We start from the raw sequence: 18192 nt of genomic DNA, 5'->3' as shown, positions 1-18192 counted from the left end.
ATAATTTCAACAATTTTGACTTGTTTTGTTCACTTTAGCTGACAAACATCTTTCAGAAAGCGCCTGTTTGATGATGCTGTTTCCTAGCAAACTACTAGTGACGAATATGAACAGTCAGCATGAAAAATCCAAGGACAAATGCATATTCTTTAGTATAACATTTTAACATTTTTAATTCAAATCAGGTTAGCAAAGTAATTTTTTGTTTTAAGGAAAATGAAAATGATCTATTATGTACTTACATGTCTTTACCTCTAATAATGAAGTATTTGGATTGCCACAATGGATGGAGTAACTTTATATTTCACATTATGATAAGGAAAAGAAACATACAATCAGAAAAAAAAAGTAATTATGTGATCAGGAGTAAATGCAACATGTTTGTAATATGAACATGTTTCAAAGAAACATGAGGAATTTCCCAAGAATTTTTTTCCCAAAAAAAAAGAAACAACCCACCAAACAAAACCAAATTTTTCCATCTATCACCGAAGCAACTTGGGGAGCACTTCCATTTGTGTAACATTCATAGGAACTGTATGTGAGTGAAAGCCATAACAAATAGGTTTCAATTGTGCAATATAGTTCTAATAGACATTGTTTAATTTTAAAAAGGTGAAATCCAAAGGAAAAATAGTTCTGAAAGAATTTAGCCTAACAGTCTCATGGATTTGATGACTGTAAATGCAGGGCTCCAAAATATGAAAACTAGGGAGAAACATATTGTACAAAATACTCCAATACAAGTCAATGTCTCCCAATTCACCAAAACTTCCCAACTCCCCATTTTAAATTTTCTCTAATATTCCAATAATTATCATGAATATTGTTTGTGTTAATAACTAGAATCTTTATATTACAGAGAACAAGCTTATGAAATAGCAGGAAAACAAATGTGATGTTAGTTAAAGAATGTACAAAAATATTATGTCCTTAAAATAAATATCTTGCTTTGGGGGAGTGTTACTTTTGTGTTTATTGTGGTAACATATTGTGTCTACACAAATTTAATTTTTAAAGTTCTAAAGTTGTAAGGAATTGCAGTCTTATTGTTTTGTGTTCTGTCAAGCTTTGAGCCTAGCCCCTGTAATAACTGAATCTTCTCAGCTCAACTTTGAATGACCTTGTACTTGGAAAATGTTTTTAAATCCTGTTTAGTCATTGTAGCTGTTCAGCAGTTAATCTAAGCACATTGTTTTTTAAGTAAGGTTAGCTTCTTGTTGCCCAAGCGTAATAGGGAACAAACGGTCAAGGGGACAATGATAAAAATATTAAGAAACAGATGAAAAATAAAAAAAGATGGTTATTAAAAGGGAGGGATGTGGAAAAAGTGAAGGCTACATAGAATCACAGTGACTGGATAGTGAATTTATGGCAGAAGAGAACTAGGAGATCCTAAAAGCAAAGAAAAAGTCAAAAATGCAAACATGTTAGAATTGACATGATGGTCATATGAACATTTGAAAATTTAATAACACACAAAGATAAATGATAAGAAGTGCAAAAATATGAGATGACACAATACACAGTGAGTGAAGAACTACAAAAATTATAAAGGTTGTTCTAAGGAGAGATGTGGTATTGATCCAATAATTGCTGAATCTCCTTAAATCTCCATATAACTGGACAGAGAAGTCTCAAATGCAGTCTCCCACCTTTATGTTTACGTTTATAATTGTGCAGATAATACCTGCAATAATAGTAAAAACTTTAATTGAAAATTACGTGAGAAATCTTGGAATTGAGTACTGTAGCCACTCTCTACTTCTGAGAAGGGCTCCTGGACATCAATGTGATGAAAAATCAACTTGCCAGGCACAGCTATTACCAAGGATGCAGGAATCTTTCTGCTAGGGCCACAGGTGGAAGGACTGGACATTTTAATGTATATCTTAATTCACATGGTGAAACCTTCTTGCTTATCTGCATGCACACACACACACACAGAAAGAGTTTTGTTTCTTGTCACAGTGGTATATTCAGGGCAACTTTTCCAGAAACCATGCAAAAATTACAATGGAGAGGAAAATAAAACATACTTCTCTATAAAAACAGGTATAGTATTTCTGTAATAAGATACTGACCTTGGTGAAATGCAATTTACAGCTTAAAATATATTCCAACCATGTTTCAACTTCTTTCTCCATTTGTCTGGGGGGAAGTCCATACTTTTTATGAGTATTTTGCTTCCCATGTAGGCTATGCAATTATTTGTTTTGGCAATGCTGTTTAACCTTTATTACAAAGCCAGTACTCTGCATATCTGGATCTTAAACAGAGTACATTTACATAGTGGATAAGCTGGAATATTTTACACACTTGTAAGGGTTAGATCTTTGAAGCCTTCCTTTGCTTTCAGTTCTAGGCTCTGAAACCTAGCTCTGGGAGTGATAAATCTGAAAACTTCCTGTTTGAGAAACAAGTGTGCACAAGCATCATAAAGCATTATCAAGACCTAATCTAAATCCAGGTCTCTGTCTCTCTTGTCTTGCAATTGTTATTATTTAATTCAGAGAAAAAAGAAACAAACAAACAATAAGGAAGAGGCATGAGACATCTGGCTCAGGTGTGCTGGAGCCTCAGCACCTCGCAGAACACCCAGAAACATCTCACTACTACGCCATCTCACCGCCCCATCAGTGCCTGTGATCATAAAAGGGAGGGTGTCAGTGGATGGATCCAGGCACTGCTCGGCAGTGCCAAGCTAAAGGACAAGATGCAGTGGGCAAAAACTGATGCACAGGAAGCTTCACCTGATCATGAGGAGGAGCTTTACTGCGCAGTGACCGAGCACTGCAACAGATTGCCCAGAGAGGCTGTGCAAGTCTCGCTCGCTGGGATATTCAAGCACGATCCTGTGCCAAGTGCCGCTCTGGGATGACCCTGCTCGAACAGTGAAGTTGGACCCGAAGGTCCACTGTGGTCCCTCAGCCTGACCCACTCTGTGAGTCTGACCGGTAGGGTCCTCATATAAACATCAAGGGTCCTAAGAGAGGCAGGACACATGTGTTCCTACGGCTGAGGGCGGGATCCGCTGGATTCCCAGGCATTTCCAGCATCCCTCGCTCAGCACCTTGGCGGGACAGCAGGCGCTCCCAGCCCTTGCAGAGGAAGGCGGGAGGCGACCCGGCACACGCGGCAGCAGGGCGGTGCTCCCGGGCCGCTGCTCCCGGCAGCGCCTCGCCACCCGCACGGCGCATGCGCGGCGCTGCGCCTCGGGCGGGCGAATTCAAACGCGCCCCTCGCCCCTTCTCCTCGCCGGGGCAGCGGTGGGCTGTGACGTCATTGCACCGCGTCCTCTTTCTTCCCTTCAGTTTCCGGCGCTCGCCCGCGCCGTGAGTGCGGAAAGTTTTCATTTGTGTGGTTCGCGGCGGCGATTCTTCCCCCTTTCCCCCAGGCGCGGGCGGGCGGGCGGGAGGGGGCTGCCTGAGCCCGCTCCGCCGGGCGCGTACCTTCCTCTCCGCTCGCTCTCTCCGCGAGAGGAGCGGCGAGAGGCTTTCAGCGATGGCTTCGGGCGGCTCGGGGGCGGCGACGCAGCGGGTGGCAGAGCTGCAGGAAGAGCTGCGGGGTCTGGCGGAGCAGCTGAGCCGCTGCCAGGTACCTGAGCGCGGGGCCAGGGCCGGCCCGGGGCCGCGGGTTCGCGTCTCACTCCCGGCGGGCAAGGAGGGGGAGCAGGGCCGCGGGCTCCCGGCGCCTCCGAGACATGAATTAAATCGGGCTTGGGCCCTTGCCCTGGATAAAACCACCTGTCCTGAAGCTGTTTTGTTCACTCTTCCAGAAGCCACTGTTCGCTTGAATTGAAATAGTAAGAGTCCCGAGGTACTGCCTTGTGCAACTTCGGATGAAAATGAACAGGCAGAAGGATTTTAGAGAATTTTAAGTCTTGAGGGGACCTTTGGAGGTAATTTCATTTCTCCCTCAACCTTGCATCAGGATTAAATATACCCGAGCTGTTTCTGGGAAGGGAGGGCTTAATGACTAATTGTAGGTGTGCTTTCAAAAGTTCTTTCTTTGTCTCTTGCCTTGTGGCCTTCCTTCACAGGTACACTTCCCTCCTTTTTCCAGTTGGTCATTCATCGCTGATAGTTAGGTGTACTTATTAAAAAAATACAAAAACATTGACAATGTGAGGTCTTGTTCTAGAAATCGGCGAAAATTCTCTGCCAAACATGGATTGCACCAAAAGTATATGGCAGGGAGGGAGATGACACCTGATGCTGTGGGCAGCCAAAACAGTATTTTCCCATGGGATGTGGTCTCGCTAAAGCCATGAAGGCCTGGGCTGGTGGAGCAATCAGAAGAAAGCATCCATCTGAAAGCTGGTAGAGGTTTCCTTCTTCAAGCAGCATTGATACACGTGACAGTTGGCGTTGGATTCCTGCCATGGGTAGAATCAAGACTTTTTGAGAAAACATATTGTATAGGAGATATGTAGAGAAAAGGAGCTGTTGAGTGAAAATCTTGTTTGGAAATGCTGAACAATGCTAAATGTTTAGAGGATATCTTCAGTGTCTTGTGAAAGAAGTTAAGGAAACGCTATATAGTTTATTATTGCTAGTATGCACATGTGAACTATCAGACAAAATTTGATGGAGGCAGAAGGAAGCTCTGTGTTCTGCTCATTTGCTAGTTGAAAATAAATTATGTATTACTAAAACCTTGCAGCAGATAGTGTTTTGAAGAGCATCATATGTACTAGAAACTTTGAAGAAACAGTGCAACTCTGAGTTTTTAATTGTTTTGGTAGTTTGATGTGCCCAAATTGTCGTTAAGCATCTGATTTCCCCTTTAGATTAATTTCAATTATGTGTGCATTTCTACTTGTTTCTTGATGAACACATTCCACAGGTGTTGAAATCAGCAAATAAAGTATTTTGTATGTATTTATTTTAAGTTTATTGCATATTATCTTGCCATTGTTGGGTTTTTATCTTTTAGCAGATGAGATAACTTTCTTTGAGGAAAGCAGGCAAAAAAAGAGCAGGAAGCTGGTTACAGCTTTTGAAAACAGAATGCAGTCTATAATCTCACCAGCTCTAGGTAGAATCCAGTATGCATCATCTTTCTAACAACAGAGGATACACGTGTTCAGGATATATTTCAGATTATTAATAAAATAAAAAAGAAAGTGAAGCAGCAATCTTTAAGTAGAGATTCTCTGAAAGTACTGCAGTGTAGACATCTACATGCTTTTCCATTTTACTAATCCATCAATACATTTGACAGGTTTAAGCATGTGTATGTTACATAAAGGAGGAGGAAGCCTTTTAATACATAAAAGAGGTGATAGCCTCATCAATTAGGCAGGTTTTTCAGTACAGATTTCTCTAAAGTGATTAACTTTGTAAAGAAGTTTTGTGACAATATTCTGAATTTGAATGGGAATGAAAATGGCCTAATTTACTGAATGGACTTCAGTAATATTCTTCAAGTGGAAAGTCAGCTGAGGAAATTATTTGTAGATAGTTAATCCATTTTAATGCTATATTTCATATGAAAACTTTGTGTAAAGACAAGTAATTTGAAAGCATATATACACATATGTAATGTTAATGTGTTTTTCTAGCATCTTCTCAGTCGAAATATAAAGTTGATGCTGGCCAGATAATTTCTTTAGTGTGATTTCATTTCATCTGCTGTCGTTTGCCTAATTTCCTTTAGATCTAAGAACTTCTTTTGTTTCTGTGTTGTCTTGTTAATCAGCATTGTGAAACCATTTAGGTTGGAATGGAATTCTTGAGAGCATCTATTGCACTCCCTCCCCCGGAACAGATTGCCCGGACAGTTTTGAGTATTTCAGTTCCTGGAGACTGCAGCCCCTCAGGACAACCTGTGCAGGTCTATCACAGTAAAAGTGTTTCAGTTTCTGTTAAGATATTGTTTTCTGTTCTGTGCTTTTGGTTAGGGTTGTGTCTTTCACAGAGTGCCTTAGCAGGCATTTTGGATAGAAAAGTTATGCAAGTACCTTTATAAAAGGTGTTACTGAGAGGGTGTTAGCTTATCAAATCCAGCAACTGGATAAAATTACCCAAATCCTTTTCCTTCACAGGCTCATAAACTGCACTTCCAAAAACTTCCCAGCTGAAATCTAGGTTAATAGTTTAAGGATGAACCAGAACTAAAGGATTAGTCTTTAACTATTGGTTGAGATATTAGCCTTTTGGATGTTTTTCCCCAAAGAAAAAAAGACATTTATCAAATGACTGTGGCTAAAGTTTTAACTGGTTCTAAACCGAACGGTTTTAGCAAAAGGTGTATGTATCCAAAAGTGATTTAGCACCTGAATAAATTATGCCGTGTTTCTCTTCTGTGCACCTTCTTGGATTTTATACTCACTGTCTTATAAACTGCCCTTCTGAAATTAAATCTTTTTCTGGGAACTAGAGCCTGTTGATAAGGGTCTGTTGGCTAAATACGTGGGAGCCTTCTTGGACTAGTGAAGCCCCTGAGTCTTAGTGGAAGTATTGTGCATGCTAGCTTTGCTCTAACCTCAGGTAGTCCAGGCATCTACTTCTGGATATTGTTTATTTTCTGTGTCAGAATGCTGGAGAATTTGACTCTAGTCATCCAGGGTGGTGGCTTTTATGTTCAAAACAATGTTCTTATTCACATTTATTGTGGGTTTTTTTTATGGTAACAACTCCCACAAAGTAAAGCTGCCTACAAGAGTAATATATGGTATTCTTAATACTTCTTTTTATGTGTGTGTGTGTGTGTTCCTTTTTTCATTACTTTCTAAGGGTGAGGTTTAACTACTAAGTCTTGACTTCTGCAGCTAAGTGGGGTAGTATTTAATATTTCCTTTAATACTACTCAAACAATTGTAGGATTGTCAAGAGTATAAGCAAGATCTTACCCCACAGGAGTGGAGCCTGTTAAAAGCACAATTTTCTTGCAGTCATTCTGTGCAAATTGACATTGAGATATAATTTTGTGGTAAGAAAGCTAAAGCCAAATTTTGTAGTGAGAAAGCCAAATTAAGAAAATAGTCTAAAACTCTCAGATTGTCTGCTGAGAAGCCTTATATAAAGCTAAGGAGGTCTACCTCTATAGAATGCTTTGGGAAAATTATGATTGTGTCTGTAGTAAGACATTTTGTAATTATTTTTAATTTCAGTGGCACTTCTTATTTTATTTGAGAATTACTTGAGAAATAAAGTTATGGTTCCTGAAAACAACTGAAAAGAAAACAGAAAATGGTTTTTTATTTTTAAATTTCCTGTTTTCTTTGGCACCTTTTTACATTTCTGTAATAGGCTTGACATTATTGGAGGGCAGTGGAGAGACAAAGGTCAAATAGTAAGTCATGTCACATCTTGTGTCTGTTACTTTTGTTAACTGCTGTATTCTATTTCAGAGTTTTATGCTACTGCCTACCACCTCAAAATATCAGTATTTCAGTACCTATGTTCTTATTATTCTCAGGAGTTTTTGTTTTTCTGGGGGTTGAAAAGATCTGGCTTGTGTTTTACCTCCATTTTATTTTCCCTTGTGATTGTGTGTTTTCAGGGGTGGAGCAGGTGGATATGCTTTTTTGCAAAACGTGATGGCTCTTGGTATAGGAAATTCGTCTGCTTTTGTTTGCTTCTGGTCTTTTCCTTGTGCTTGTTTTGATTTTTTGGGGGTTTTTTTGGCTTTTTTTTTTTTTTTGTTTGTTTGTTTGGTTTTTTTTGGTTTTTTTTTTTGTTTTGGTTTTTTTTTTTGTTGTTTTGTTTTTTGTTGTTTTTGGTTTTGTTTGTTTTTTTTTTTTTTTTAGCAAGGGGAATGATTTGTCTCTGGAAGCTCATTCTGCAGGTGGAATTTCTGAACCAAGATTACTTTCTTTAGCTTTATGTGCTATCTCTTTAGTCTTGTGTATTTCTTTAAAACACCTGTTTGGTCTGTAGATTCATAGCATATTCCTTGGTGTCCTGTAGGGACCCTCTTGTGGTGAAAGACAGTTCATTTGGTGTAAAATAATGTGCATTGCTAAATTGATGATTGGTGTCCTAGCTCTCAGGTGATTTCTAGAATAGACACTTTCATGCCCCCCTATTCTGTAACTGAAAAGATAGCAATAGTTCTTTCAGGTATTCTGTGATGGGAAACTGCATCAAATCCTTGCTTTGAACAAGACAGTGATTCTGGACTGAATTTTCCATGTTGAGCAGAGTGTTCTAGATTGATGGTAATACAAAACATTTGAAAGTGCAGGCACATTATGTTCTGGTTTTACTTATGCTATCGATGATACTCACAGGATGAGTTTATTTTGTTTAGCTTAATTTGATATTTACCATCCTAGGATCTCTCTATTCATCAAAAATGCTGTTTCAAATTCAAACAAGTGTTTTAACAGTTTACTTATTACTGGTTTCAAAAAAACCAAGACACTATCAGTCTTCATTTTACTCATTGCAGCTTTTTGATTTCAAAGGTAATATGGCATATCTTTTTGCTAAAATGATACTGTATTTTCCTTCTCGAGGACTTTCTAACTTCATTGTACTACCAAGGCTGAACTATTCTTTATCTTTTTTTTCTTTTTCCTGCATAAAAATACATGTATTATTTTTAGGGAGGACTTGTTACTGTTATGTTCTGTAGCTCATGTGTCTTTTCTGTCAGTGATTGTTATAGTGCCTAAACTTCTACTGTATTAGCAATTAAGTATGCTATTGCATGGTACTGTGTGAGCCCAAAAAGTACAGTCTGCCAACTGGCAGCAGACTGCAGACCATACTGTTTAGTCAAAAACCCATTGAAAACAATGTAGCCATGATGCTATTGATTTATATGTGGTTTTAATACCTCCCTCCTTTATTTGCAAGTAAACATGAAAAAACATTAACATACCAAGACATTTTGTTGCTTCATAATAGGTGACCAGATATTGCAGATGCATGTTGATGATCCATATTAGAAATATTTTTAAATCAATATCTGTGAATTAAAAGTAACAATAAATTTAAAACCTAAAAAAAAGCCAGAACACTAAAACATGGTTCTTCCATGGTGATGTATTTTTATGTCAACTTTGTTCTTGTCCATCTAACTTTGTGACCAAAATTGAAATTTTTGTAAACTACCAGTATGAGAATTTGAGTGTGTCAGTATTTCTTCTAGAGAAATAGTTTATATTCATCCTGTTGTTTTGAAATGGAGCAAAGTGTTGAGTTCTTCCATTCATTAAATGCTAATTTCTTTTATTAGTGATTAAGTCAAGACCACATATTTATTGGCGCCAAGGGATGCCAGCTGTTTAGTGCTTTGGGTGGCTTTTTGTTATTTTATACTCTTGTATTTTGCTATAAGGAGTGTAAATCGCACAAGTCCGATTAGTACAGGTGTTGTTAGTAAAGGCCTTACTCTTTTTGTATTATATATGGAAGTAGTGTTGTTGAATACCTAAGTTTATTTTCTTCTACTTTATTTTACTTCTTGCAAATTTTAGTTAGGTGTAGTGAAGTTTTTTCATATCTGGTATTCCTTTTGGAAAATACTGGATTACAATATAGAAGTAAAACTGAAGACTAACTAAAAGTGAGATTTAAAAACAAAAAAGTATGTTTTTGCACTTCACAAAGTCATTTCCTATTCACAGTATGTCTGTGTGTGAATGTTTCAGATTGGCCCAACATGTCAGTGGGAATTTAAAATTTGGTGTAGAGATTACAGAGTCATAGAATAGCTTGGATTAGAAGGACCTTTAAAGATCATCTAGTCCCACCTCCCTAGCCAAGGATGTCTTTCAGTAGGTCATGTTGCTTAAAACCCTACCCAACAAGTCTTTGAACACTTCAGTGATGGGGGACCTGCAGTCCTCCTCCATTGCCACACCCCCTTGTTGTCCACTTCCCTTATGTTCAGTCTGAATCTATGCTTAATCCAAATTTAAATATTTTTAAATTGAGAAGGATGTGTTTTAAGATCGTTAAACTTTTTTCTGTCACTTGAGACATTGGTAAAGTCTGTCTGTCTTACAAGTGCTTTCTTAGGTATTGAAAGGTGGGAATCAGGACCCTTGTATGTATTTTCCAAGCAGCACAAACCAAATTATTTCATCCTTTTTTTACAGGAAAGGTGTGAAAATGCCTCTGATCCGCTTTTTGGCCCTGCTGTGGACCTGTTGATATGGCCATGTCTTTCTGGTGCTGGGCTCCACAGAGCTGGACACAGTCTTCCAGGTAGGGTCTCACAACAGCAGACAAGAGAGGAAGAATTGTCTCCTGTGACCTGGCGTGGGCCCAGGATACAGTTGGCTTTCTGGTGTGCAGGTGCATGCTGCTGGCTCATGTTCAGCATTTTGTCCAGCAGTTCATGCTAGTCATTTCCCCTCAACCAGTTTATCCCACAAGTCTGTATTGATAATGGGCTTTACCAAACCTAGGTGCAAGACCTTTCACTTTGCCTTGTTTCGTATTTGACATTTTCAAGCCTGTCATTGTCATTCCCTCTGGATGGCATCCTCTCCTACTGGTGTAGAAATTCCATTGCTCAGCTTGGTACTGTTTATATCATGAAGATGTAATTAGGAAGATGTTAAACAGTACTGGTTTCAGTATAAACCCTGGAGGAACACCACTTATGATTGGTTTCTGTGTGGACACAGAGCAGTTAGCTGTAACCCTATGAAAAGGGATCTAGACTCTTACTCATCTAATAGTGCATCCATCAAACCATTAGTTCTCCAAATAAATGGCAAGAATGTTGTAGGGGACTGTATCAAAATCTCTGTGGAAATGGAGGTAGGTGGCATCCATAGCCCTTCATTTATCCACTGATGTAATCAGAGGCATGGTTTGCCCTTGGTGAAGTAAGTTGCCTATATCTAAGCACCCTCTTGTCACCCATGCTTGTCATAGTGTACTGGTTTGAAAGCAAGCTAGTGAGACATTCCTAGTCAGAACTACAGTTTAATAGGAAAATTAAAATACGAGTAATTGTACAGAAACGGTATCAGATTCCAGACACTGACACTGTGTTAGGGTGGTGGTAGCAGTCCAATTAGATGGTGGACGTGGTTCTGTTGAAATGGTGATCCTGTAGAAGGGAAATAGAAGTCCTGCAGTCTTTCTCTAAAGGTCCAGTGATGGTTATGTAGCTCTTGTCCTCTGGGAATACAGTATGTAGGGCTTCCCATGGTGTTCCAAACCTCATATTATATCCAGGTAGGAATGCTTGGTTCATTCCCCTGGGTGGAGCATCTCACAATGGGATGATGTTATTTTTGAGTCATGCAATGAGGCATGATGGCCCATTAGCAGAGATAGCACATGGAGGGAGTTATCAGGGATGAGTCATGGAGAAGATAAGGATCACTACCACATCTGTTATAACAGCTTATGAAGATGTAGCAAAATGCATACTTTTGGTTACATCCTAAAGTTTAACCTACAACTGGTCCAGAAGGACCTGTTTCATGGTTTTACTGGGCAATATGGTAATGCTTGCAGATTGGTGGTTCCCATGATCTTTTTTACTCTTTTTTATAAAGGACATGAAATTCCCTTTCCTCCAGTCTCAAGGGACTTTGTCTGGCTGCTGTAAGATAGACATGAATGCAAAAAATACCTGTTGTGTGAACAAACCACTGCTTTTGTCAATAAAGGAAGTTGCATTTTATATGCAGAGATTAGGGTCTTTTAATTTTTCCAGATGCAGTGAGGAGGTCTCCAGAACTCTAAAACACACTTTGATGTTTATGTTTGTCATGTTGTTACAGATTCAACATGGAGGAGAATGACTGGGTGTAGCTGGTCTAGTTTTCCCATTTAACTGTTTTGATTTGGGAAGGAGGTACACTGTTCTTGAAGAATGACTTCAGATAGTGTTCTTGTCCTTTGCTGTTATGGAGAGCGCACTGTTTCAACTATTTGAAGTTTAGCTCGCAGTTTAAAAGGTATGCAAGTATTCTCATATTTGTCACAATTTTTGTCCACAGGATTTGGAAAGTACTACAATGCCATTTCAGGCGCAGTTGAAGTAATGGACCCAAATTGCACTTGGTTAGTCATGATAATACAGAGGGAATATACCTAAATGCATGCATATGGTTATATTGTCTGTAAAATAAAATTATTTATGCATTCCTGTATTCTTAAATGGATTAAAAATCACAAATGCATTATGATTTTATTAATCCAGAGCATTACATTTAAACAAAACTAACTCTGAGAGCTGTGCTGAAGCTTTTAAATGATCCTGTACTCTCAAGTAAGTGATAGAATTGTAACAATAACTCTGAATTGTGGTGCTTGCAGAAAGCAGTTATGTGACTTGGAAAATTCATGTCCTACCCTATTCTGTGCATCTTCTGTGTAAATTACTTCTATGACTGCAGTTAGTTTTAATTGAAGTAGTTTCGAAAGTTATAGCTTGAAATGAAAGCTGGCAGATCACTTATCCTGTCCTTGATGTAAAAAGGGATTAAAAGAAAGCTTTTGATTTCTCACATGTTCTCCCTTCTGAAAGGATTTCCTACATTTATCAAGCGCTGCATCTCCAATATTGAGTATTCAGAAAAAAGCAAGTGCTGGTAGAAGACTGTTCTAGTGAATGAATGGAAACAGAGCATCCTGTGTGCTCACTGAAGAAGAAAGTAATTTACTTGTTGCTATTCTGTGAGGGTGACATTGTGTGTGATAGGTCCATGTCTATCTGGTAAGTTCTGTCTACAAGTGAATTTATGTTTATTTTTGTTCCTTCCTCCTGTGATGGTACTGCTCTGCCTTCACTTCATTTTTTTGCTATGCCACGACCAAGGAGTACCTTGTATTTCTTGCCAGTTGTTGCCACAATAAGTCAGTTATTTATGCCAATTAAACTATATAACGAAATTACTCAGTTAAGTTCATTGCTGTATTTTGGTTATGCTGATGAACTAATCTGAGAGTATGCTGATTAAATCATGTGTAAGGACAGTATCTTTAGTATAAGTTGGGTGGTATTTTTGCTTAGAGCACTATTAAGGCATCAACATTGTAACAATGACACTATATTATTTTATTGTGCTTGTTTGCGTTCAGCAAAGTGATGAGTAAGGATTCAGTTTCTAAGGGAGAGTGTGTGTTTGAGGCTGTGTGTGGGTGTGTATTTACCCACAAGTGTTGAGAAAAGCAGTATACTAGTGCTTGTCCCTTTTTGAATCAAATGTATGTTTGTTGCAAGAACTGCCAACAGAGACTATATAACAGTAATTTCTTTGAATAGAAAAGTATGTGTGAAATATACATCAAACTTTTTTAATATAATGCATTTACACATTGATTGTGTCTCATACTGCAACATTAAGGAATTGAGGGGATGGGGGAAAGTACTCTTGTTTACTGACGATGTCTGTTAAAAAGCAGTCAGTCTGGTCAAGTCACCTACAGCCCTCTTACAAATTTCTACCTAATAATTAGATGTTAACAGTGCATACTGTCTGTGAGTGACTTCTGTGAACTTGAAAATAATGCACTATTATTTTAAGAGCCTGGTGTGTCTAAGATTCTAAGTTTTCTTCTGAGTTACTGATCAGTCTTCTGGTGACTTTTAGGTTGTTGAAAAGCGCAGCACCTCACAGATGGATTTTCTAAAGAACAAGAGTATTTTTGTTGTGACTACTCAGCAGTTCATGGTTGTAAAGAGAATACCTCTTATTTAGGAATGTAATATGGAAAACTGGAAAGCACAAAGAAACACTGGCACCCTGTGCCAACAGAGTCTGATGTGACAGTATGCAGCAGTGTAAGTTTAAAAATCTTGCGAGACACCAAGAGAGAAACAAGTCTTGTCAATTGCATGTGAAGTGTATGTATCAGCTTGATTGTTAAAAGACTTGAGTTGTTCAGTTGGAAATGTAGTAGTCTATCCTAGATGTTCAGGGAGCCCAGAACAATCCATAAACAAAATTTTCTTGCAGGTTTTTCAGTGGCTATACCAGCCAGCCAGGTTATTTCATGCTTTCCCCCCTCACACCCCATACCATATAGTATTTTGATTTCCATACAAATTTTTCCAGCCTGACAATCATGTGTTTTGAAATACTCAATTCATAACACAGAAGATTATTGGTCTGTAATTGTTATAGAGTTATTATTAAAAATTTACAGTAAACCAGTAGCTCCCTCTGTCCTCCCAGCTGCTTTATTTTCCCGCTTGGGAATATGGACTGATTAAACAACTAAAATGAGGGTTTGTGTCTTGTATTTTTGTAGTGATGATTGTAGAGGTGGGGGTACGGAAGAGGCTGTTTGGACTGAGTGTAAAGAGGTTGGGGTTTATGTTTTGTTTTTCTGCTCTGAGGGTATAGTCTTTCAGATTTTAGAAGATTAATAATAATAAGTGAATAATAATTTGTAATGCTATAAAGATTTAAGTTATGATAGGAACTCCTAAACAGTAATTAACATGCTTAGAAATAAATACAGTGAAACGTCAAAAAGAGTACTGATTTCAAGTTGCAGGTAACTGAGATGCTTGATGTATGAATTTACGTTAAAGGGGGGAAGTTTTTCATTTTATCCTTTTTTCTCAACACAGTGCATGACATACATCTAAACAAAAAACTAAACTTACTTGTAAATGTAAAGCCCCAACTGTTACAAGTTTATAGTTTCTGTGAGATTAAAAAAAAAAAGAAAAAAGATACTGCTTATGCTTTTGATACTTGTTTCACTGCTAATTTGAAAGTTTTGCTTTAGTAAATTCAGCATAATTACTTTAAAAAAAGATGCCATCTAATTCTCCTTGATAAAGCTGTATAAAAATATTCAAAAGATTCTATAGTTCCAAGTTTCCATTAGACAAATAACTGCAATATTGATACAGTTTTAGGTATTTATGATACCAAATAGCCAGTGAAATAGTTATGCTTGGAATTCACTTCCAAAAGGAAGATAAAATGTTTTGAATAAGGATATTTGTTTTTCCCTGCTTGTAAGTCAAAGTTTGATTTCTGCTGATGCTTTATAAATTTGCAGCTTCACTTGAAAGCAAATACTCGTGCTGTAGCTAGTTATGCCTTGTAATGTCTGTTAGTTGCTTATCTTTTGTCAGTGTTTCTGAGCTTGCTCCTGTTAAAAATCAGTAAGAAAAAATCCAGTTTACTTGGCAAAGAACACATTTAAAGCCTAAGGTAGCCTGCATTCTTTTTGTCCTTCAGTATGATGAACTACAATCACTTTAACTGTAGGCTAAGGGCAAAAGTGTCACTTTTCAGGGAATACACAATGTGCTTTTGTTATATGTAAAAGTTAAGTTAATTTAAAATAGGATATAGTTCAATTATATTGTATTAATTATGTTATATTATTTGTATTATGTTAAAGGGGAGGGGCTTATTAGAATGTGCTAGAAGGGTCCTGGGTTTGGTGAAACAGGGGTCTGATGGGGCAAGGCAAGGTTGAAGAGAGATTGGATGAAACATCTGACCAATCATTCGAAGCCCTGCAGAAACGATTGGTCCAGAATGAACGGCTGTAAAGACCAATGAGAAGCCTGGAAATGGACCAATCATCATGAGGATCCAAAATGCACCAATCCTGGACTCCAGGGGGACTATAAATGTGGGGAGTTCGTTTGGGTCGGGGTTCTTCTTCTTTTGGGGTACTTGTTGTTTGGGAGAACCCCGTGCACTTGGGGTGAGCGCACTGTTTTCGATTTTGGCTCGCTGTGTGGGTGCCTGGGCTTATCCTGGGCACTCCGTTCCTTGTAGCTATTTTAATAAACGAGAACCTCTTTCTCTGGAGAAAGTTTGGCCTCGTTCATATCCGTAACACTTTTTTCAGAGTATTTTTGTTCTTGCATGCAAACTTGATGGCAGGGTGAGCATCTTTATCTGACATTAGATATGTTCTAAGTAATGAGTAATTTTTGCTAGCTTTCAAATGGCATCTGTATTCTGCCTTTATATAAAATCTCAGCTATCCAAGGTACACTCTCGCTGACCTCTTGAGTTGTTAACGTGCACTTGAGTAGGCTGAATGTTCTTTGGGTAAACTGAAGATTGATACATCCCAGGCCTTGACAGCTGCAGTGTTTTTCTGTGCCAGCTTCAAACAGTGTAAGTAAGCAGTCTTTTTTCCATAGAAATTGTTTGGCTCCCAGGGCCATGCAGGGAAAAGCTTTACCAAGTCCATGAATTCTGCCAAGAGCTTAAAAAGGCTGTTTAAACTTCTTTTCATCTTAAACCTTAACAATTTCTAACTCATACTTATTCCATTATGCAAAATGCTTAATTAATCATATTACTGAGATTTAAATGAAATAGCCATTAAAATGTTTGGCATGTTAAAGAGAAGAAATCCACATATGGTAACTCAACATTCTTTGACTAATTTCTTTGTAATACTTTGTTGTCTTAATGATAAATTTTGTACATTTCTGTGTAAACTTTCCTTTTGTGAAATAACGTTCTCATATTTTTAACTTTGGATGAAGTTGTGGGTTTTTTTGTTTGATTGGGTTTTTTTCTTTACTGGTATCATTTGAAGATGCATTTACATCGTTATTTTTTTGGCAGAAGTACACTTAGGCAGGACATTGCTTAGTTTTACATGCATTTAGAGAAGTTAAAGTACATATTGGGTGCATAGTGAAAGGCATATGATGATTTAATTTCACATATCTGTTGATGTAATTGCAGCATTTCTTTATAGTTCTGTGTGTGCTCATTCATAAATTGCAGTAGTAACTTTATCAGTTTGTCATCATTGAAAATAAACAACATGTATTGAAATATTATTGTTTTGCAGTTTTGGAAATTCCAATGACTTTTCACTTATTTCCATTGGATTTGTGAAGGCTTTGGTTTGTGTTTTGTGTTGCATTTGTTGTTATTTGTTTATCATTTAATGGACACCTTTTAGCCTGTTCTGTGTAGCTGTTTCTTTGAAGTTTGTTTGGTGGTCATTCAATATTCCTTATTGCAAAGAAGATTTATTTTACAATTATAATGAGTTTTTTACATGTTGTTTCATCTACTGTTCTTTTAGCGCATAGGGAAGAGTTATGTAAGGAGTGGCAGTTTCACTGACGTGAGTACAAATTTGTGGCTGATTTTACTCTTCTTTGGACAACTTGAAGTAGCCTGTTTGTGGCATAGTTACAGGTTGAATCAAACTGCTTGTTTAGTTAAAAGAGATAGTTTATACCTGAGTGTTTGTGTTCTCATTAGAAATGTTTGTTGAAATTTCCTATTTTGTATTTATATTACCAAAGGGAGATAACCGGAAAGTTTTTGTGGAAATTCAGTTCTCAGAGGCTCAGTACATGCTGTATACTGAGCAAAAACTATGGGAGGAATGGGAAGACTTCCCTCTCATTGTACATATATATAGTACATATTTGTTCATTAGGAACAATTCAGTACTTGTTGCTGTGGTTTTCCATTTTTTTTTTTTGCTTTTATTCTGTAATTGTGGAAAGCTGTGCTCAGAAGTATTAATCTGAAAGTTGTGTGCTTTTCCATGTTCTTGGATTGCCTCACACTGTTTCCCAGCTGGGACCAGAAATATATATCTGTGTGGTAGAACAAAAAGCAGCCACCCCTGCTTGTAGGGAGTCTCATGGTGTTTGATAGTGCTTCTTAGATTCATATGGAAGCCCAAGGGTCTCAGCTCTTCTAATATATACAAAAATAAACAGAAAACCCAACAGCTACCTCTGTGGTTTGTGTTCAGGGCAGTAAAGGGGAAAGTTAAGGAAGCATGCTCATTAGCAGATCCAAGACTTTTAATAGGTAAACAAAATTAACTAAACATAGCTCATGAAGTCATCAATCAGCATAAGAAACTTTTGATTGTTTGCTATTCTACCTGAAAACACTCAGATTTCTGAGTGTTTTCAGGTAGAATAGTATTAGCATTTTGTTCTATTGGGTCTTCTCCGCTGTAATGATTTTGTGGCCTTTAGACTGATTTCTTAGTGATTTATGGTAGTTTAGTATGAAGTACACAGTGGATTCTGTATGAAGTATATTAAAATGCTCAAACACTAGTATCATGTAATTTCTGCTCTCCATATTTCTGATCAGTTGAGAAGTTTGAATTAAAATTATTCTAAAATTGGAGTAGATACATTGGTTTATTCCTGTTATTATGATTCAAAGATTTCCTTATGATGAAAGGCAGCAAGGCTGGTGAAGGGTCTAGAATGCAAGTCCTGTGAGGAGTGGCTGAGGTTGTTTAGCTCGGAGAAAAGGAGACTGAGGGGTCCTTTTCTCATCAC

At 37.8% G+C, this 18192-nt stretch overlaps 1 long non-coding RNA gene across 1 annotated transcript; it reads left to right on the top strand.

Moving 5' to 3' along the window:
• Positions 1-5776: 5776 nt before the first annotated feature.
• LOC131095907 (uncharacterized) lies at positions 5777-11834 on the top strand. The gene is made up of 3 exons (XR_009115931.1): positions 5777-5838; positions 10058-10166; positions 11705-11834. It is a non-coding gene; the product is annotated as an uncharacterized LOC131095907 (long non-coding RNA).
• The last annotated feature ends 6358 nt before the right edge of the window (positions 11835-18192 follow it).

The sequence above is a fragment of the Melospiza georgiana genome, chromosome Z (genome assembly GCF_028018845.1).
Source record: "Melospiza georgiana isolate bMelGeo1 chromosome Z, bMelGeo1.pri, whole genome shotgun sequence".
Taxonomy (NCBI): Eukaryota; Metazoa; Chordata; class Aves; order Passeriformes; family Passerellidae; genus Melospiza; species Melospiza georgiana.
Note: the sequence above shows the minus strand (reverse complement) of the source record. Positions and strands in the feature narration are given on the sequence as shown.